The following is a 21,522-nucleotide window of genomic DNA, read 5'->3' as shown; positions in this document are numbered from 1 at the left end:
AAGTATCCCGCTCTCCACCCGTCTGACCCCGTAGAAGGGTGAGATCTTCTTCCCTAACTTCTCCCAGGGACTGGGAGGCAGTGGGGCCAGTTGAATGGCTGGATTCAAAGGTAAAAGCATTTGAAGTGCTCCTTACCCTACAGTTTAGGCTTTGGGGCTAGTGAGAAGGGGCTGAAGATCAGACCAAGTGATCAGAGGAGGGAGGGCCAGGATGGAAAGGCCTGAAGCACTGACCCTTCTCCAGGAAGCCCTCCAGGGATGGGCTGGAGGTGCTCTTTCTCTGTGTCCCCCCTACCCCTTAGGCTTTCACTGTGTTCTTCCCAGGGCATTGCCCCCCACTATCACAGGTCTTATGCTCACTCCCATCTCTGTGAGGCTTTCTGGTATTCTAAATTTCTCATACCTGTGACTCGTGAACCCCACGGGCAAGGTAGATAATAGTAGGAGCAGTAGTCATGGTGTTCAAGGTAATGATCCTAAAAGCAGCCAGCCTTGCCGAGGACTTACCATGTGCCAGGCACAGGTCAAGGCACCCTGCAAGGATCACTCCCTTACTTTTGGTAGACAGGGTTGGATTGACTCCCATTTTACGGAGAAGGAAGCTGAGGCCTGAATGGGAGAGGGGCCTCTTGAGGGCATAGCATGAGTAAAGGCAGAGATTCACACCTGTGCTCACACCTGGCTCAGGTCAGTTTAGGCTGACAATCACGGTGGCGTGCCCACTCTGTGCCCCGCCCTGGACACAGAGAGAGAGATGGTACATACTCAGGCCCTCAAGCAGGTTATGGTCCGCGGAATACCCTCCACGCTGCCCTCGTTCTTCCTGACCTCCTCCTCGCCCCAACTCAGAGGTGCCAGCTGCATCTTTCCCACTGGACTGGCCCTGCCTCTGACTCTGGAGTCCCTTCAGTGTAGGCTTCACAGGCAGAGGCTCCAGTCTCATTGGCCAAAGTATTTCTGGCACTTACCAAGCCCTGGCACATAGTAGGGGCTCACCTAATACTTGTTTAGTGGTGGAATAAATGTCATTGTGTGGATTAAATGAGACCATGTATATGAAGTACTTGGCACTCAACCAAATATTTATTGAGTGAAAAAATATCTTTGGGTGGAAAGGAGGTGGTGCAGGGTGTCAAGTGTCTGGCTCATAGTAGGCTCAGCACAGGGGAATGGCAAAAGCCATAATTGTTGGCATCCATTCTTCTGGAAGGGGTTGGGTGGGTGGACCAGACCAGAAGCAGGCCCAGGAGGTGGGAGAGATAGACAGGGAGAGAAGCAGGCACGCACCGGAACTCCCAGGAAGAGGCAACAGCAGGGAGAAGGCTGGTTTGCAGCTGGGGACCCTGACACCTACTCCATGTGGAGCTGGGGACTGGAGCGCGTGCGTGTGTGCACGCGTGTGGGCGGCTGTGTGTGTGTAAAACAAATAACTGGAAAATGAATTTAATTATAAGGCACTTTTAATAGTTATTTATATTTAATCCTGCTAATTCTGCTTCTCATGTAGCCAAACTGTAATGCTATTCTTCTTACTCATTTGCTAGTGAGAGTAGGGGAGAGAAGGGAGCAGGAGGCGGCCTCACGGGAAGGCAGCTGGTGTCCCCCGACCCTGGGGTGGGCCCAGCTCAGGGGTGGATACTGAGGGCAGTGAGGAAGGGGCCATTGGCAAGGCTGTCTCGGGGGGCATCGGGGACGTGGCCCCTGCTCTGACTCCAGGGCATGTGTTCACTCAGCCCCAGGGGTGGGTGAGGGGGAGTCATGGAGAGAGCCCAGCCTGAGTCAGGTAGACCCAGGTTCAAATCCATGTGTCTTAACTTCACAGGCTCACTTTCTCCACCTGTAAAGTGCTATCACCCACTCCCCACCCCCACCCTGAGAGCTGCTGGGAGGATTAAATTGGAGAGAGCCGGCCTGCCCCATGGCAGCTTGTCCAGAAAGTCCGGTTCCGCACCCTACTTCCTCTTACCAGCCCTCAAGCTGGCCCTTGGGCTCCAGACATGCCCAGCCAGCCCTCAGCTTATTGGCAGAGAGAAGATGTTTGACTAACTCTATGGCCAATAACTGACTTCTTCCCCTTATTTGAGGATAATCCCTTAGGAGAGCTGGAGGGCTGAGTTGGGTTGGAGGGTGGTCTGGTGGCGGGAGCAGCTTCACTGGGCAGCAGGGAGCAGTCCACGCAGCAGCCGTGGGAGTGGGCAAAGGGGATGACACATTCCTAAGAAGGGTCCATGGCATGGGCCACATGGTGGCTCTGGAGGAAGGAGGTCAGGAGTTAGAGACCCAGACCCACTCTGCTGGGGAGAGTCTGGGAAAGCTGGTAGCCCCTGCTGAGTCTCTTTTGTTTTCTTACCAGGGCTGTGAGGCCAGGATGTAAAAGACTGAGCAATAAAACCAGGGAAGAGCTTCAGGCAGGTTTAAGGCCTGGAGATGGGGCTGGTGGGAGGTGCTGAGTACTCACTGGGCCCACCTGGGGAATGGCATGGGGCTAGTTTTCTGACAGTGCTTCCTGTGGCCAGGCTGAAGGCAGGGGCCTCAGAGTAGCCTGGAATGGAGCAGGCAGGTGATGCTGGGCTCAGACCTCTCTCTAGGGACCCCATAGAAATTGGGCTGGGGGGCCGGGCGCAGTGGCTCACCCCTGTAATCTCAGCACTTTGGGAGGCCGAGGCAGGCGGATCACCTAAGGTCAGAAGTTCGAGACCAGCCTGACCAACATGGCGAAACCCCGTCTCTACTAAAAATACAAAAATTAGCTGGGCGTGGTAGTGTGCGCCTGTAATCCCAGCTACTCAGGAGGCTGAGGCAGGAGAATAGCTTGAACCCAGGAGGCAGAGGTTGCAGTGAGCCAATATCACGCCAGTGCACTCCAGCCTGGGAGACAGAGCGAGACTCCAAAAAAAAAAAAAAAAAAAAAAGAAAGAAAGAGAAGGAAGGAAGGAAAATAAATAAATAAATAAATAAATAAATAAATAAATAAGGCTAGGGGCCAGTCACTGTGGCTCTTGCCTATAATCCCAGCACTTCAAGAGGCTGAGGTGGGAGGATTGCTTGAAGCGAGGAGTTCAAGACCAGCCTGGGCAACAAAGCAAACCTCTGTCTCTCCCCTGCACCGCACCCCCAATAAAAGAAAAGAAAAAAGAAAAAGAAAAAAAAAGAAATTGAGCTGGGACTGGGGTCCATGACCTCTTCCTGGAGCAGAGTTGTGGGGAGGAAAAGGCAGGGGCCCGCCTTCCTCCATGTATTGCTTCTTCCCATGCTGTCCTGGTCCCGCCCACTATGCTGGTGCCACCTCAGGGTTCCTGGGCTCTGCAGGGCATCAAAGGGGTTGGCCACGCCCAGAGGCTACCTTGAGGGCGGGCCCTGAGCCAGGCTCTGTGCTGGGCTTCTTCCTGATCTTCTCTCATGGAATCCCTGCAGTGACACTGTAAAGTGGGTGCTACTATCCCCGTTTTATAGATGGGGAAACTGAGGCTCAGGGAGATTGAGGGACATGATTAGAATTTTGGTCATCTGACTCCAAAGACAGTTCCTTTGCCCACTGGCAAACTCTGGTGGCCCAAGGTGGGGAGGAGGAGGACGGCATAGTCAGAGTGCAGGGTGAAGGCACTGCCCTCTTAGGAACAGCTCAGAGAGTGTGGTGCTGAGAAGGGTTTCTAGTCCTGGTGTTCACACCCGCTGGGGCCCAGCAGGGCTGTTGGTGTGGCCAGAGTCTTAACCCACTGGAGAGGGTGCCTCAAAGGGGCAACCACAGTCCCTGTTTAGAGTTGTGTGGAAGGAGAAAGGTTGGCTTTGGGCTCTGTCGCACCGGGGTTCAAATCTTGGCTCTGCTACACACCAGCTGTGCACCCTTTGGCCAACCACCTGACCCCTGACCCACAGCATGGCCACTGCTGTCTGGCACGCAGCACACACGTGGTACCACCCACCCACCCTCCTCCTCCCTGCCTCCTTCCTCCACTGACGTGTGGAGGTGGGTAATGACTGAGGGTATGATTCTCTCTGGGATGGTTTCACTTTAATAAGAGACTTTAATGCCTCCGAACCCCAGCGGAACGATGTTTCCCTTTAATGGTGACATTTCAGGCATGGTGACAGCCGTGGGGAGATTCTGGAGGCGGGGGCCCGCCTGGCTCTGCATTGGTGTAGCCTCCTTCTCTGGCCCTTCTTCCACTCCCCTCCCCCAGGGCTCACGCTGCTCTCTTGCAGGCAGGTCAGTGTTTTGTTAATTTGATTGAGGGATCTGTTCTGAGTGTGCTCACTCTACAGCTCCTAGAAGCCCAGACTGGGAATTGGTGGGCATTCTGACACAGACAGGGCCAGCCTGAGCTCTGCTCTTCTAGGCAGTGAGAGGTTACAGAAAAAGTAATGAAGAGGCTTGCAGGGGGAGTGATTGACCTGCTTGGGGGAACCCTGGAGGTCTTGTCCCAGGGAAGAGTCCCTGGGCATGCTGAGCTGAGCATGATGGATCTTATCTGTTCATTAAGACAGCACCCACCCCACCCCCAGGACCTGTCTGCACTCCAGATGACTTGCAATGTCCCCTCATCCACTCAGTGCTATCAGAAGTGCTCCCAAACCCTGGCTGTGTTGCCAGGGGAGAGGAGGAGGAGGAGATGTGGCCCCCTGCTAGGCCTGGGCGGGGGACCAAGGGACAGGGGACTGGAGCTCTGGAGGAGCAGTCCTGGGCCTGCGGATAGGGTGGTTGGGTATTCTTCTTAGCTAACTCAGTGGAGCTAAAGGCAGGGAGGGTTTGAAGAGGTCCCGAGGGAGAGGTCCATGGGCCGGGCCTAGGTGCCTGTGTTCTAGTCCAGATTTTGCAGCTGATTCCTGTGTGACTGTGGGTAAGTCCCTGCCCTCTCCTGGCCTAAATTTTCCCATCTGTCCAATGGGGGTTTTGGTCTGGGCCAGCTAATCTATGGCCCCTTTCAGCACCCTCCTTCCCTGGGAGTGGGGGGTGGTCTCTGGAGCTCAAGGAGCTGGAGAGGGGTGGGAGGCAGATGTATGTGCTGCTGTGTGCTCTGGCCAGCACATTCATTAAGCATCTGTAAGATGGATACACCCCCCAGTTCACCTGGCACATGAGCCTCTAGATTTATTTCTTCCTGAATGGTGCCATCCATCATGTTAGCTTTGCTGCCAATGGCGCGGCTGGCTCCTGCCTGAGCCTCCTGCAGGATAGGGTGCCTTGTTATCCTCCAGGCAGGGCTCCTCGCCCCCAGCCCCCAGCTCCCAGCCTTGCTCCTGCACCTGACCGCCCATCAACTTCTGTGGCATGGGGGCAATTCTACCCCTTAGGTCTGCTCTGGTCCCCAGCCAGACCACAGGTTCAGGGTGCTCTAAGGAGTTCTGGGGCAATCAGGGCTGGCTTCTTGAAGGAGGTGGCAGTACTGGCTTTAGACCTAAAAATGTATCTAGGCAGGAAGTGGACAGGTGGAAAGACGACTAAGTGCTTTCAGTATTGGCGTTGAGGGAGGAATGGAATTCATGGAACAAAGTGAGGGAGGTCCCATGCTTACACTCATGTTGTTTATACCCATTTTGCTTATGAAAGCTACCCAGGCAACAGTGTTTATTGACTGACTGATTGATCCTGTCCCCAGTTCATTTTTTTTTTTTTTTTTTTTTTTGAGACAGGGTCTCGCTCTCTCTCCCAGGCTAGAGTGCAGTGGCATGAACACAACTCACTGCAATCTGGACTTCCTAGGCTCAAGTGATCCTCCTGCCTCAGTCTCCTGTGTAGCTGGGACCACAGGTGCATGCCACCATGCCCATATAATTTTTTTTTTTTTTGTAGAGACAGGGTTTCACTTTGTTGCCCAGGCTGGTCTTGAACTCCTGGGGAGCCTCCTAAAGTGCTGAGATTGCAGATGTGAGCCACCGTGCCCAGCTCCTGGTTCTTATAATTTCCTGTTCTTTCAGACTCAGGTGCTCTTTTACCCTTCCTAAGTGGCTCAGGAACTATCTGGTGACCCCACCCCAGCCTCCATCACACAGTCCCGCACAACATCCATCCCTGCTAGAGGCATGCGGAATATGGCAAAGTTTGCCCGACCCTGGATAAGCCACTTCATCTTTTGAGCCTTGGTTTCCCCTTCTATGAAATAAAGATGGCTGGTCTTGCCTGCCAGGGTTGTGAGGAAGAGATGAGCAATTGTGTATGAGGTGATTGGCACAGGGTCTCGTCCGCAGCAGGGTCCCAATGCATGTGGGTCTCCTCCTTTATCCTGAAAAAGACCTGCAGGTTTCACTGAAGAAAGGACATTTGAGATGGTCTCCAGCAAATGAATAGAAGCTCACGCTCAGTGGGCAGAGCCGCCAGGTTGGGGTGGTAGTGATTCTGGATTTCAGCAGGACACATGGAATGGTGCTAAGGGTCTCTGCTGGGGACAGCTTTTCTTTTTTTTTTTTTTTTTGAGACGGAGTCTTGCTTTGTCGCCCAGCTGGAGTGCAGTGGCCAGATCTCGGCTCACTGCAAGCTCCACCTCCTGGGTTCACGCCATTCTCCTGCCTCAGCCTTCCAAGTAGCTGGGACTACAGGCGCCCAGCACCACGCCCGGCTAATTTTTTGTATTTTTAGTAGAGACGGAGTTTCACTATGTTAGCCAGGATGGTCTCGATCTCCTGACCTCGTGATCCGCCTGCCTCGCCTTCCAAAGTGCTGGGATTACAGGCGTGAGCCACCGTGCCCAGCCTTTTTTTTTTTTTTTTAAGACAGAGTCTTGCTCTCTCGCCCATACTGGAGTGCTGGAGTGCAGTGGTGCAATCTCAACTCACTGCAACCTCCAACTCCCAGGTTCAAGCAATTCTCGTACCTTAGCCACCTGAGTAGCTGGGATTACAAGCGTGTACCACCATGCCCGGCTATTTTTTTTTTTTTTTAAAGTAGAGATGGGGTTTCACCATGTTGGCCAGGCCGGTCTCAAATTCCTGGCCTCAAGTCATCCCCCTGCTTTGGCCTCCCAAAGTGCTGGGATTACAGGCGTGAGCCACTGTGCCCGGCTAGGAAACAGCTTCTTAAGCAAGGTGCAGTGGTTAAGGGTGAGGCCTCTGGAGCCAGCCTGTCCAGCTGTGATCCTGGCTGTACTCAGTAGCTCTATGTGCATGACCTTGGGCAAAGCACTAGACCTCTCTGTGTTTTGATTGCCTCCTCTGAAAAGGGGAATACTGATAGAACCTAGCTCACAGTCTTGTCGTGTTGATTAGATGAGTTTATACATGTAAAGTTTAGAATAATGCTGACTACATATTAACTGTTTAATACAAGTTAGCGGCTTTGGTTATTTTATTTTATTTTAATTTTGATATAGGGTCTCACTTTGGTTGTCCAGGCTGGAGTACAGTAGTGCCATCTTGGCGCAGTGCAGCCTCAACCTCCCGGGCTCAGGTGATTCTCCCACCTCAGCCTCCCGAGTAGCTGGGATTACAGATGAGCGCTACCACACCAGCTAGTTTTTTGTATTTTTAGTAGAGACAGGGTTTCACTATGTTGCCCAGACTGGTTTTGAACTCTTGGACTCAAGCAGTCTGCCCACCTTGGCCTCCCAGAGTGCTAGTATTACAGGCGTGAGCCACTGTGCCAGGCTGGCTTTTGTTATTCTTACTGAGGGTCAGAGAGGTTAGGGACTTGCTCATAGACACGCAGCTTGTTAATTCCAAACCTATGCTCTTTCCTCTGCTCCAGGCAGCCCTGGTGTCTGCCAGAGGTGCCTGATGTGCAGACAGAATCCAGGCCTCATTTGGGAAGAGGTTAAAGCAGGCTCTGCCCACGGTGAGTTCTCTCCCGAGGCTCTTTAAGAGCAGGACCTTGTCTGTCTCACTCACTTCTGTATCCACTGGGGACCCTCAGGACCTGGCGTATAGTAGATGCTCAAGAAATACTTGTGGCTTGGCTACAGATGGATCAATAAATGAAGGCAGGGAGGGTTACCTGGTTGCTCCTAGGGCTTCTGGCGCTCACTGTGGGAGCCTCTCACACCTCCATCTTCTGTTCCAGATTGGGAGGACTCCCCCACCCCCCCAGTCTGGCTTTTAGCAGCACCCCCTTCAGCCCTTTTGATGCCCACCCAGCTGCCTGCCTCTCCCTAGGAGGCAAATCTTCAGCATCCCTCCTGCGTCCCTGGGTTCTCCCCGCTTGCTTGTTAACTCGAGAATAACTCCCCAGCCAGCCCTGAACACGATGCTTTTGCCTCTGCTTTTATATTGCGTTGTAATTTGACTGTCTAAAGGTTCTTAAAGAAGAGAGAAATGCAAAATCATTCCCTACTCTGTGCCCACAGTAGATTCTGTCTCCAGGAGGGATGGAGCAAAACCTCCCAACCCTCTTTAGACTGGGGGTCTTTGCAGCCTACCTGTCTTTAAGGTAGGGTACGGGGCACAGGCCTGAGGCCAGGAAGCCTGGGCTCTGATGCTGTCCCCTCAAGAATCTGTGCCCCTCTTAGTCCCTTGACTCCCTGTAATGGGGGAAAGGAGTCATGCCCCTCCTTTTACAGAGTACATAGGGGACCTGGAGCTCTCTGTCCCCTCTGCCCTGCCCCTGGAGAATGCTGGGTGCTTGTGCCAAGCAGAGTGGGTTCCCGGTGAAGGTGTGCTGGAGGTGGGCATAGGTGGATGGAGGGAGGAGGGAAAGGTGCTGCCTACGACTCCTCAGTGAGGCCCTCCTGGCAGGGGGAGCATGGGATAGGGGGTAGTCAGGAGAGCCAAGGCAGCATGGAGCCCAGGAGGGCTCTCCTTCCACCCCCCACCCTTTCAGTCACTCCATCTCTCCCACCTTCCTCACCAGATTCTTCTCAATTTCTGAGAAGGTGAGGTTGGGCGTCGGGCTGGGGGCCCTGTGCACCCGTGCACCACCGTGGGTTCTGTCCATCCTCTCACCACACCCCAAGCTTTCTTGGAGCATCGTGGAAATGCACTGGCTGTGAGGGTGGACTCCTTGTGTCTGGAACTGCCAGGGCTGGTCCACACCTAGCTGCTGAGAATTCCTCCCCTTCCAGCTGTTTCCTTCTTACCCTTCCAGCTGTTTTGGCAGGCTCTCTTCTACAGTCTCTGCCAAAGGTGAAGCTGGCCGTGCTCCCACTCTCCCTGGACAGCACACCAGTCTTTGGAATTCGGTCCCCCTGACTGCCTTGTAACACCAGCTCTCCAGCAGGCTAAATGAAAGTTATGGTTTTGCAGAATATCCAGCTTTTTCTCATTGTTAGCTGGGAGGGATGCTCTCTTGTGGCTTCTACATCCTGGATGAGGCAGAATCCCTCTGTCTCTGGCTCTCATGGTTAACAGCTTTGGATTTACCCAGATCTGGGTTCAAATTATGCCTCCACCAGGTGCTGGCTGTGTGCCTTAGGTGAGTCATCCCCACCCTGCACCTTAGTTTCCCCTCTGGAAAGGGGGATACTGGTGCCCAGCTCAGTGAACTGCTGAGAGGGAGGTGAGCTGATGTGCCCGGCACCTGGAAGTGCTCAGGAAGTGGCCATCGAGTGACTCTGTGAGGCTCTGTTCACTGTGCCTCTGCCTCCCAGAGGGTGTGGGGAGGAAGGCCAGGGAGCAGCTCTGGCTGGGCTGGCCTGCAAGCCGGGGTGGGGGCCAGCCTGGGCCTTCTCACCTTCAGAGGCTTTGGAGAGAACACTCTCCTCCACACGTGTCTCCGACAGCTTCTCTGGCCCAGTCTGAGCTAGGCTTGTGGGGCTCAGCCAGGTCCGTTAGCTCCCTGGGAGCGGCCCCTCTGCCTGGCCTCTCATCTTACCAGTGCCTGGCAGTAGGCCCCGCCCTGCTTGGATGGGTCCATGGAGCTCCTGGGCACAGAGGGTGATGCTCAGCACCTTTGCCTGGCATTGGAGGCCCTGCCCATTATGGATGGCCCAACCCCCCTCTGCCCTTCTCCCTTCCCCATCTCTTTCTCTCCATCTGAACCGAGGATTCCTCTTGGCCCCTCTCCTCTCTGGTTTCAGCTGAGGTCTTGGGAAGTCTTGTGTTTCGACATTCTAGGTGAGAACATTCTAGGCCAGGCTTTCTGAGTATGTATGGGGACAAGGGCTTCTTTGGCCCCCAGAAGCAAGGCAGGGCTGGTTGCACAGAGCTTCCTTTACCTCCAACTGTACCTGATGCCCACAGAGCCTGCAGCCTCAGGGGACTGCACTGGGGAAGCTGAGGCGGGAAGCTACTTGTCTGCGGAACCACAAGGTCAAGCGGTTTTGTTTTTTGCTGGCAGTGGTGGGCCCTGGGGAGAGCGGCTGGCCACAGCATAGTCTGTGGGGCCTGCGGCCTGCCCCTCCTGGGTGGCCAGGCCCTGTTTCCAGGGCTGCTCTTGGGGATGCTGGGGCCTAGGCTCCTGAGGACACCAGGGAAGGGTGGCCAGGGGCCTTCCTGGGGCAAGAGCCCTGGCCTCTGCTGTATCCTCTAAAGGTGGCTGGGGTAAGGGGTCCTCAGGGCCCAAAAGCAGAGGGTGGAAAACCTGAGACTGGCCAGGGAATATTCCAGGAGTTTCCCAGCCTCTCAGGACAGTGTAATGTGGGTGGGGCGGGGGTTGGTTCCCTAAAGGCTCAGGCTTGGGGTGCTGCTGACTCATGTTCCCAGGAGCTCAGCCAGGCCAGAAGCCTAGAAGGCAAAGAAGCAAATCTAGAGGGGGCACCTCTGGGGCTTTTTGCAGGGTGTCCCCTGCTGAGAGTGCCTTCCCCAGCCCAGCCAATGTCTCCTTCCTGGAGAAGCACTTCAGGTGTCTCTTGCCCCCGCTGGCCTAGGTTTGGGCTTCTCCAGGCTCCTGGTTCCCTTCCTTGGCCACATGGTAGGGTAGCTGCCTGACTCCTGGTGTGTGAGCTCTTTTGGGGGCGAGGGCAGGGCTGGGGGCTGGGAATGCCTGAGCCCCAGGAGATGGACATGTGTGGACAATGACTGCTTAGGGACAGGAGGGAGGCTGCTGCCACCTTTGGCCACTGTTGCCAGGCCGCGTAGCTCGGCAGAAGCACTGCCTTCTTGGAACCTCAGCTTCTCCTTCTCCTCCTGGCCTTTTTGGGGGTTGAAGGTTAGAGATCTGCTTGGGCAGCCTCGGTCTTTAGGTGCCCACCTCTGCAGGTCTTTTCTGAGCCTCTGTCCCTGTTGCCCTGGACTCCCCACCCTACTATCCAAATCTTTGTGTATTCAAAGCCCCACCCTGCCCCTCCAGGAAGCTCTCCCTGATGCCTCCAGCCCTCGCTGATTGGAGTCAAAACCTCCTGAGGGTGCTTCCAGTTGCTGTCTTCCCCTTGACACACACCCTTGGCTGTGAGTGGGGCACCAGGTATGCAGAGGCCCCACAGCGTGACCTGTGTGGGCAGGTGAGCCTGTAACATCCCATAACAGGCCAGCGTGGTCTGTGCTGGGTGGGGAGGAGCACAGGCGTGGAGCCACTGAGGCAACATTTGTGCTGCATCTTGGAGGGAGAAGCTGGAGACAAGAGGGTCTTGGGGGCAGACATCAGGCTAGGAAAGGCCTTGAATGCCAGGTAAGTAATTTGGGGACCTGGCCTTTTTCTGCAGGCAGAGCACCAGGGGAGAGGCTCTAATTGGATGGCACACTCCTGGGAGCAGACCCTTCCCATAATGCCTGGAGCCCTCCACCCACATCCTCTGTCTGGCGGTCTCATACTTGTTTTTCAGACCTCTGCTCCAAGGACACTTCCTCAGGGAAGCCCTCCCTGACCACACTGTCCATGCTGTCAGGGCTCCTTGGCTTTTCCTTTAAAGCCCTCATCCCAATGTGTCTCCCACCCAAGTGTGGCCATTGATTAATGACTGCCTCTGCCACCAGGCTTTACAGCCACTGAGGGCAGGAATCAGAAGGGTTTAGTGGTCCCCTAGGTCCCCAGCTCTCAGCTCAGTGCCTGGCACAGGATAGGTGCTCCATAAATGCTGGCTGAATATGTGAATGCATGCAGGGCACAGAGCCCAGGAGCAACTGGCTGGAGGGGCTGCTGGCTGATGCGTTGGGGGGAGGCACAGACCTCCAGGAAGCAGGGGCAGCTCCTCTGTTCCAGCCGTCCCAGCCACCGCTGTGCTCCCTTTGTGTATCATAGGTGGCTCTTTAAAGAACCACTTGCAGGAACAGAAGCTGTCTTTGGCAGCACCTCAGTGGGTGGGCTGGGCCTCCTGAAATGCTTTGAGAACAGGTGGACTGAGCCAACTTGTCACCCCCAGGCTGGCTGGTAACTCTTGGGAGAGGGAGCGGTCACAGTGGCAGGGGCCTGGGAGGTAGGGTGATTGGTGGACCCAGCCCTGACTTCACCAAAATTATTTTTAAAGCCTGCAAGAGAAAGGGGTATTTTTAACCTTTGTTCCATCAAGGCATCCCAAGGGAAAAAGGAGGGGAAAGGAAGGAGATGGGGAGCTGCAGAGGGGCACAGAAGTAGGACCAGGGGCTTCTGAGGGAGGGGAAGCAGCCCCTGAGGCCCCCAAGGTGTTGGTTTTTTGTCCCTAGCCCTTTTAAATTTTTTAAAAGCTCCAAACAGCAAGAGGGACCGTGGAGTTCATTATATCGAGTTATCTCCTCCGTTTCAGGCAAAGATCAATCTTCTGGGTCTTGCAGCTCCAAGGGGGGAAGGGAAGAGAAAGAAAATGGAAGGCGAAAGGAAAAAACTCCCTGGACCAATTTCCGCTGCGAACACAATTACTGGGCTGCCTGGCAGCGGCGCCAGCTGTTGGCAGGCATCCTGGCCCCCCGCCAGTTGCGTTCAGCTGCCGGCCGCCCCCAAGGCTCCCTCCTGAATGGGACAGGTTGGCAGGTGTGAGAGCCGCAGACTCCCTGGGGTGGGGGCTGCTGGGCCTGTTATCCCAGGGAGGCTGGGGCCCCACTGCTGTGCAGTGTGCGCTGCTGCGCCAGCTGGCCGGACCTCAGTCTCGCTTCCACCTCCCTGCCTTTGCAGTGTGTCCTGCCTGCTGGGCGTGCCCTCTGGCTCCTGCCTGCTTCTTCATATGGGAGGCAGTTCATGTAGGGAGTAAGAACACAGGCTTCGGAGTCTGGTAGAGTTGGCTGTGCCCCTTCCTTCCTTCCTTCCTTCCTTCCTTCCTTCCTTCCTTCCTTCCTTCCTTCCTTCCTTCCTTCCTTCCTTCCCTCCTTCCTTCAGCAAATATGTATTGACTGTCTCCTTGGTGCCAAGCACTGCACATAGTACAGAGGTGAATCCAGAGGTGAACAAGGTGGTTTCGGGCCCTGCCTGCCTTATGGAGTTTATGTTGTGATGAGGAGGCAGACAGGAAACAAGGCCACACATAAATAGACAATATAATGTCAGGCGGAGGAAATGCTTAGAAAATTGGGAGAGACTGGGGTGCATGGTGGGCATTTTACCTAGGGTGCCTAGGGATGGTAAGAGGGCTCATTTGAATGGGATGGTAAGAAAGTCTGGGGGAAGAACCTTTGGTAGAAGGAGCGAGAGGGCAAAAACCCTGAGACTGGCCCGTGTGGGAAGGAGGCCGATTATGGTGGAAGATGATTTCTGAGAGGTGGGCAGGGCCTCAAAGGCTTTGGAGAGAGTTTGGACTTCAGTCTGTACCATGGGCTTATGGCAGGGAGCCACAGGGCCTGATTCTGTCCGTCATCGTGCTGCTCTGATAGTTTGGGGCCAGAGGTGGAGGCAAGAAGCTGAGTGAGGGAGGAGGCTGTTTCAATAATCCAGGCAAGAGCTGGCCAGGGCGGGGCAGAGGAGCTGGGGGAAGCAGTCAGGTTCTGGATGTGTTCTGGGATAGACCTGATAGGGTTTGCTGATGGCTTGGGTATGGGCCGAGGGAGAAAGAGAGAAGTCAAGGCTGAGGGAAACATAATTTGGGGATAAAAATGAAGAGTTCTGTTTTGGACAGGTCTGTTAGATGAGCAAGCGGAGATGACAAATAGGCCTCTGAACACGAACTGGCATTCAGGAGGGAGCTGAGGCTGGTGAGAGGGACCTGGGGGCACAGCAGGGGTTTAAGCTGAGGAGTGTGCAGACAGGATGGGATGGAGAGGATGTCCTGGTGAGCCCTGGGGCCTTGGATGCTTGGAGGGAAGTTAGGTAAGAGGGGAGAAGGTGTAGGAGGACAGCCAGGAGAGGCTGAGTCCTGGAAACCCAGAGATAAAATGTCACCTGATGGAGAAAGCAATCAACCATGTCAGATGCTGCTGAGAGCTCAGGGACCAGTGAGGGGACAGAGAATGACTATTGGGCTTGGCAAAACTGAGGTTTCTGGGGGACCTTGATAAGAGCAGTTTTGTGGAGTGGTGGGGACAGAACTGGAGAGGGAACTGGAAGTGAAGGGGTGGAGACAGTAGAGATAGCTCTTGAGTTTTGCTATTAAAGGGAAGCAGAGAAATGGGAGGGCATGTGAGGTCAAGGAATTTCCCTCCTTCCCTCTCTCTCTCTTCCTCTCCCTCCTTCCTCCCCTTCCTCCCTCTCCTTCCTCCCCTTCCTCCCTTTCTCCTTTCTTCCCTCCCTTCTCTTTCTTTTACAATATTGAGGCAAATTGCTCTGCTCTGTGGCTTTGGGCAAGCAGCATAACCTCTCTGAGCCAGTCTCCTTTTCTGCAGAATGGAGGTGACAACCCAGATGTTACTGGATCTGATGCACAACAGGTGCTGAGTAAATGGGAACTGTTCTAACTTAGGGCTCACATGGGGAAATGGACAGTTGCAGATCAGTACAGATGTTTTGTGGAGGTCAACTTGGCAGCAAGTATCTACATGTAAAACGTGTATACCCTTTGATCTACCCTTTTGGAAGGCACCCAGAGAAATACTTACACATGTGTTCAATGAGACAGGATATTTTTTTCCAGCAATGTTTGAAATAAAAAATTGGAAACACCTAAGCACTCATCCTTGGGGGCCTGATTACACAGGTGAGGGTACACCCCACGTGGCATGCCTCAGTGCAGCACCATGAAAGCTAAGCTGTGACAGTCCGTTAGGAAAACATGCTGGAACTTCACAGCCCAGATCCAAACTTTGGCTCCACTATGCCCTGGCTGTAAACTCAGGCGGCTTACTGGTCACCACTCTACTCTGCACCTCAGTTTTCTTTTCTTTTCTTTTTTCTTTTCTTTCTTTTTGGTTTTTCTTTTTTAGAGATGAAGTCTCATTCTGTCACCTAGGCGGGAGTGCAGTGGCACGATCATAGCTCGCTGTAGCCTCCACCTCCTGGGCTCAAGTGATCCTCCTGCCTCAGCCTCCTGAGTAACTAGGACCACAGGTGCACACCACCATGCCCAGCTAATTTTTTAAATTAATTTATTTTTTTTGTAGAGACAGGGTCTTGCTATGTCACCCAGGCTGGTCTTGAACTCCTGGGCTCAAGCGATCCTACCCCTTCAGCCTCCCAAAGTGCTGGGATTACACGTGTGTGCCACCACATCTGGCCCACTTCAGTTTCTCATCTACAAAATGAGGATCAACACAGCACCCACTTAGGGATCTATTAATAGGATCAGACGAGTTAAGAGGTACAGCACTCAGCCCAGGGTCTGGCACACAGTAGGTGCTCAGTGAGCACAAGCATGGTTATTGCTATGTATGGACAGGGAAAGGTCTCAAAAATCTGTTGTGAGGAATGCAGGTGCACACAAGCACAGGGGCTGTGCTCCCTGGTATATACCCCTATGTCTGTGTGCACCTCAAGTGATCCTACCCCTTCAGGTAGGATTGCACACACATTTGCACATGTGTACAAATGCACAGTTAAAGTTTCATGCCAAAGGGATGGCAGTCAGTACCTCTGGAGAGGCGACTGGGAATGAGAGTGTTTACTCTACAGACTACTGTATTTGAACCTCTTAAAAAGAGAATGCTTTCATGTGTTATTTGCATAATAAGGCCATAATATGTGAAGGTAGTCATTTAGGTCTTCACCTCTTTTAGGAAGCCTTCCGTGACTGCACCAGCCCACAACCCTCCCCTGTCAGATTGCCTTAGTGTTCAGAAGCCACATTTCCACTATGGCTGCTGGGAGTGAGATGTGTGTGCACACATGCATGTGTGTGTATGAGTGGTCTCCCATTTAGCCTGTGAACTCCTTGAGGGTGTGGGCTTTGTACTTTCCAGGCTGGACACATCTTCAAGGCCAGCAGTTCTCAAAGTGTGATCCCCAACCAGCAGCATCAGCATTACCTGGGAGCTTGTTGGAAATGTAGATCCTCAGGCCCCACCACCCCCAGGACCTACTGGTCAGAAACTCTCGGGGTGGAGCCCAGCAAGCTGTGTTTGCACAAGTCCCAGCAACTCTGCTGCACCTGCCTGTACTAATGGGAGGCACAGTTAGGGTCCCAGGGTGAGCCAGTGACAAAGCTGAGACTGGGCCCAGGTAAAGACCTCAGGCAGACATGGGAAGGTGGCCCTGGGTACTCCCTTCCCACCAGCTCCTCTGTGCTCCTTGGGACCATAAGCCACACGTGGCCTCAGGAGGGAGGATTTGAGGTTCAGCCCTGTGTGTCCAGGAACCAGAGAACTGTGACTTCCACTGCACACAGGTTTGGATAGGTGGGGGCTGCGCTGCAAGTCTAGTTTGTGTGTCCTCCGGGGCTGTGCGGGTGCCTGAATCCCAGCCTGCTGTAGCCCAGGCCCTTGCTTTACCGAAAGTGCAATCTTGACTCTGGAATGAATGTGGCATCTTTAGGCTTGCCCACAAGCTTCCAGAGGGCAGGGTCCAGGTCTCCTCCTGCTCTATCTGGCCCAGTACACAGGGAAGCCCAGGCTGGGCAGAGACTTGGGTGGGGTTGACTACAGGACGGGTCTGCAGGCCCCGATCTGACTGTCCTCTCACCTCTTCCCTGCTGTCTCTTTGCAGGTGTCCCACCGAGGAGGCCCTGATCTTGAGCCCGGAGCCCTGAGCCCTGAGACGATGCTTGAGTGAGTTGAGCAGCTGCTGTCTGTGTTGGTGGATGCAGCAGGGCCAAGGGGTCTGTGCAGAGCAGCAGCCCTCTCTCTGCCACCTCATTCTCCCCTCCCATCTCCTGGACCCCCCTTTCCCTTCCCCAGCCATGTTCCTGGGGAGGGGCGCTTTTGAGTCACTGGGCGAGGTAGGGGGTGGGAAGGTTTGGAGATCAGCTTTTAGCAAAAAGGAGGAAGGCGGCTTCCTGGTCTGATGGGTCAGGGTTATAGGCGCTGGGGGCCCTTGGAGAGCAACTGCTGGGGCCCTGGGGAGTGTGGGTGCCTGACCCAGGCACCAGCCAGCCTTGAACTTGGGGATCCTGGAGGCTCCTCCTGGAGGAGGAGCAGAGCTGTGGGCCACCCAGGTGAGGTGGGCGGCCTGTGGGGGACAGGCCAGGGAATCTGTTGGGGCAGGGGGTGCTCTGGGTGGTCAGGCTCTGACCTTAGGGCCTGGTTGTACTCTGTGATGAGCATTTTTCAGACACTATTGCTCTATCTGGGGATCACTGTTAGATGAGGGGCGGCAAGGCTGACCCCAGTAGCCCCCAACTTCGACTTCAGTTCCAAGGACACTCTGTCCTGGGAATGATTACAGGGAGGGTTTCTGGTTTTGTTTTGTTTTGTTTTTTAATTTAAAAAAAAAAAAATTCCATGCTCTCCCTCCCTCTCCGGAATTCTGGTTTTAATTTGGTGTCAAGGGCCCAGGCGTCTCTTCCGAGTTAGCCTTACCTGTGTGCTCAGGAGGGAGCAGAAGGGGTGTGAAGTTGGGGAGACGGCACCCCTCCTCACAAGCCTGCAGCAGCAGCACTAGCGGATTTGAAGTAGTGGGGGCTGGAGGGGTGTGGCTGTCCATCCTCCACCCTCCCCTGGCCTAACTTGCCGCACGGCCCAGGGCAGGGGTTAACTGAGATCGGGAGTTAGGGCTCTGGCTTCAAATTTCCGTATCTGTAAAAGGGAGCTCCTCGTAGCTTATCCTCCTGAGCACTGTGTCGTGTGTAGAAGGCCAAGTACGAAGAGCCTGGCACACAGTTGGTGCTCAACAGATGTGAAAACACACAGTCATTTTGCAGCAGAGTCTTGGAAGGAGTTTGAAGGACTCTGGGGATCGGAGAAGTGCAGCCCTCAGCAGCTCAGACGCCCCTGCAAGGGCCAGTGCAGCCTCCTGTCATTTGGGAGAGGAGAAACTACACTCAGTGGACCTAATCCAGGCAGACTGCCTGGAGGAGGGTTGCTAATTGTGATTAATTTGTGTTGGTTGATCACCTCTTTTTAAGTGTACAAGAAACCATCTTCATACTTTAATTAGCTCATTAATCTTAGCAATAGCAACCCATGAGAGGGAGCACTTTGTTCCCTTCCTGAGGCCTCGGTCGCGAGGTAGGATTTGGTCTTGGTCTCTACTCCAGGTTCCATGGGTCTATCCGTCTCTCTCCCTACACTTTGTCTCCCAGTGGTGGGTCACCTGAGAGGAGGGCTATGGTTGGAGGCCACGCCCTTGGCCACCATATCCTCTGGTCAGGCCCTCAAGGGTCATGGCATGGGGGTGGGAGCTGGAGGCTGCATCCATGAAGATGTGTGTGTGGACCAGGCAGCCACAGCCAGCAAGATTGTGAGAGGGAGCCCCTGGGCTAGTCTCTCGGGTTCTCTGTCTCTGGGGCACGTCCGTCCTTCCTGGACATGCCCTCTTCCCTCTCCTCCGTACTTGGACACTAACAGCCCCCTCTGCTCGGAGTGTGCCTCCTCTGAGAAGCTACCCCACAGTAACTGCCCTCAGCTGCCATCCTGTGGGTGGCTGAGTGGGCCCCAGCCCCACTCGGTTCAGTGAGAATGAGTTCCAGGCGCTTGTCCCGACCTAGATGGGGGAGCTGTGGGGGTGGCTGCTGCACGCTGAGAGGGCCTGGAAACAGGAAGGAGGGTGGGCAGGCAATTCAGGGATCTACAGGCACAGGCTTCAGTGGAAGGGATGCCATTCAGGGGAGAGCTGGGAAGGGACAGGCTCCAATCCAGGAGGCCGGCCGTGGCCGGTGGGGAGGGCTATCAGTCAACACACCTGGACGCAGCATCAGAGCACCTTCGATTATTTATGACTCGTGGGATGGCCTCTTGAAATCTTTGAAATAAAAGCAGCCTGTGTGCTGGATCAGAGCCTGAACATGCGTGCTGGGGGGCATGGGAGCCGGGAAGGAGGCATTATGCAAACCCGGGAGCCACAGTTACAACAACGGCATCTGTCCGAGTGCAGAGCAGGGAGCCACCATGGGGTCTGTGTGCAGGCAGGGCTGGCGTGGGCTGTAGCCAGCCTTGGCCGGAAGCTCTGCCTGAGGGGAAGCCACACTCGAGCACCCATCTGACGGGACTGCACATGTGAAGCCCACTCCAGAAGGGACCTCAGTCCACCTGGCACTGCCCAGCAGGCCTGGGGAAAGGGTCTTGCTTGGATGGGTGCATTTGCTGGGCACCTCTCGCCACCCCATCATCACCACCAGAGTTTACCAGCCTGACGTTTTGTGTGAGCTTGAGATGCGGACGCAAGCTAGCGCTACCTTCATTTCTAAAACGGGAGCAGAACCACGGGGGTGGGTGTTAGGCCAGTTCCCTAAACAACATCCTATACTTGGGAACTTAATTTTTAACTTTAAGGTCAGAATGTGTCTGCTGCAAACGCTGCTGTTGGTTTTCACCTCAGTCCAGCACAGAAGGGAGGCCTCGTTGCTCTTTCTGCCAGCCCTCTGGTCCTGGGCATTTCTGAGGAGCTGTGGGTGGACCTAGCAGTAAAGTGTAGAGTGCAGACCTCAAGTCCTGAGCTAGACTTGGGTTCATGGTTTCTCTGTGCTTCAGTCTCCTCATCTGTAAAATGGGCACAGCAGTTGTTTTCTCATAGGCATATTGGGAAGATGAGATGAGATGATGCATGACCTGGCACGTGGTGAGGGCCTGTCAGTGGAGTTGTGATTGTCATTGCCATGGTTGGCGGCTGGTGGGGTGGGCAGCAGAGCCAGTTCAGTCTGAACTGAGTGACATTCGGGTTCCTGTGTCCAGGCTGCTGTGGTTGTGGTGGGGGAGGCGACTCCAGCTTCTTCCCTGCTGTCTCCCTCTGGGTGTCAGTTACTGAGGGCTGCCAGGGATAGTGCTGGACAGGAGGGAGCTGGGTGTGCAGCTGGAGAGAGCTTGTCCCTGCTTCAGTGACAGGAGCTTTCAGCCACCTGGGTAGGGGAGGCACAGAGGGATGAAATCTCTGAGCCTAGAGGAAATAAGGAGGCTGCTTTAATGGGGCACAGAGAGGCAGCAGTGGCAATGCTGGGGTTGAGCGGAGAGGCCTAGCACATTGGGATGGTGGCAGGGAGGAGAGTGAGGAGAAGGAACTGGCACAGGCTCTTCACACATGGAACATCGTTGGTTCTCACGCAGGAGAGGGAAGCCATGATCCCTGTTTCCCTATGAAAAATGGAGGCCCACATATGGAAGCTGAGTTGACCCAAGTCACAGAAAAGGCAGAGCTGGGATTGAATCCCCTTCCCCATGTCCTGTGCCCTGAAGGGGCTGAGGGCACCAGGAGTGGGGCAGGCTCTAGTGCCAGGCTCTGGCTGTCCCGGGCAGGGGACACGCGTGGGTCTGGATGTGCATGTGTGTGCATGTGCATTTGTGTGCCGAGTCTCTCCCCACTTCAGCAAGGAAGCTCTCTGGGAAACTAGGGCAGTGGGGCGGCTCTCTGCCACCTCCTACAGTATTGGCACCTGGGGGCGGCTTCTACATTGGAGCCTGGTGTCTGGGCCCAGCCTGTTCTCCCGCACATGTGCCTCCCATGACTCTGCCCCCACCCCAGCCTGCCTGCCAGGATGGAGGGGTGTCTGGGGGGCTGGAAGGTACCCGGAATAATAAAAATAATTCTCAGCTAAGACATTGAATGCCAAGCATGAGTAAACATCATTCTCCCGTTATCCAAGGCCACAGGGGTAGAGTGACTTGCCCAAGGCCACACAGCTAGGCAGTTGTGGGGCAGGATTCTGACCCTAATGGTGGCCAGAGGTCCTGGGGGACCCAGCTGTGGTTTTTCTCAGTGGGCAGTCCCAGGACAGCACCTCAAGGTGCTGAAGAGCCAGGACCCTGCCCCAGCTGTCATTTACCAGCCTTTCTGTGGCCAGGCCTGAGGGAGGCATGGGCCACACTTCCCCTCAGTCTAACCTGCCTGCAGGTCCTTCCTGTTCCCATGTTACAGATGTGGAGACTGAGGCTCAAGAGGGCCCCATGCCACTCTGATGCCAAAGTCTGGCTTTTTTCCCCCTGCCTTGCTGCTCCAGAGCGTCTACTGATGCCCTCTGCCTGTGTCTCCCCCAGGTTGATGCTGTGGCCCAGGCCTGATGCCTGCCTGTGCAGCTAGAGGGAAAGAGAGTCTGGACCAGTCTGGATATAGAGGGACAGAGAGGCAGGGGCAGCCCGGCACAGACGGGTACGGGGCAGGCGCTGGACCATCTCAGTCTCAGAAAGTCATGTGCACTGCCCGAGCCCCTGAGGCAAGATGGGTAGCTACTGAGAACCTGGTTTGTGGCATCAGACAGCATAGCATGAGTCCCAGCTCCCGTACTTACCAGCTGTGTGGTCTTAGACGTTATTTAAGCTCTCTGGGCCTCAGTTTTCCCATTGGGTAACAGGAAAATGATAGCAGAA

The 21,522-nt window shown here is 54.7% G+C and overlaps 1 protein-coding gene across 7 annotated transcripts in view; it reads left to right on the top strand.

Annotated features, from left to right (window-relative positions):
- The window catches only part of LINGO1 (leucine rich repeat and Ig domain containing 1), a 322,019-nt gene that overhangs the window by 68,286 nt on the left and 232,211 nt on the right, over nt 1-21,522 (top strand). For all 7 annotated transcript variants that reach the window (XR_004666602.3, XM_008963493.4, XM_008963491.5 and 4 more), the window contains exon 3: nt 16,775-16,836. The gene's annotated coding sequence lies outside the window, so the exon portion shown is untranslated. The remainder of the gene's footprint in view (nt 1-16,774; nt 16,837-21,522) is intronic.

Source organism: Pan paniscus, chromosome 16 (assembly GCF_029289425.2).
Source record: "Pan paniscus chromosome 16, NHGRI_mPanPan1-v2.0_pri, whole genome shotgun sequence".
NCBI classification, from domain to species: domain Eukaryota; kingdom Metazoa; phylum Chordata; class Mammalia; order Primates; family Hominidae; genus Pan; species Pan paniscus.
This window is presented reverse-complemented; position numbering and strand designations above follow the sequence as displayed.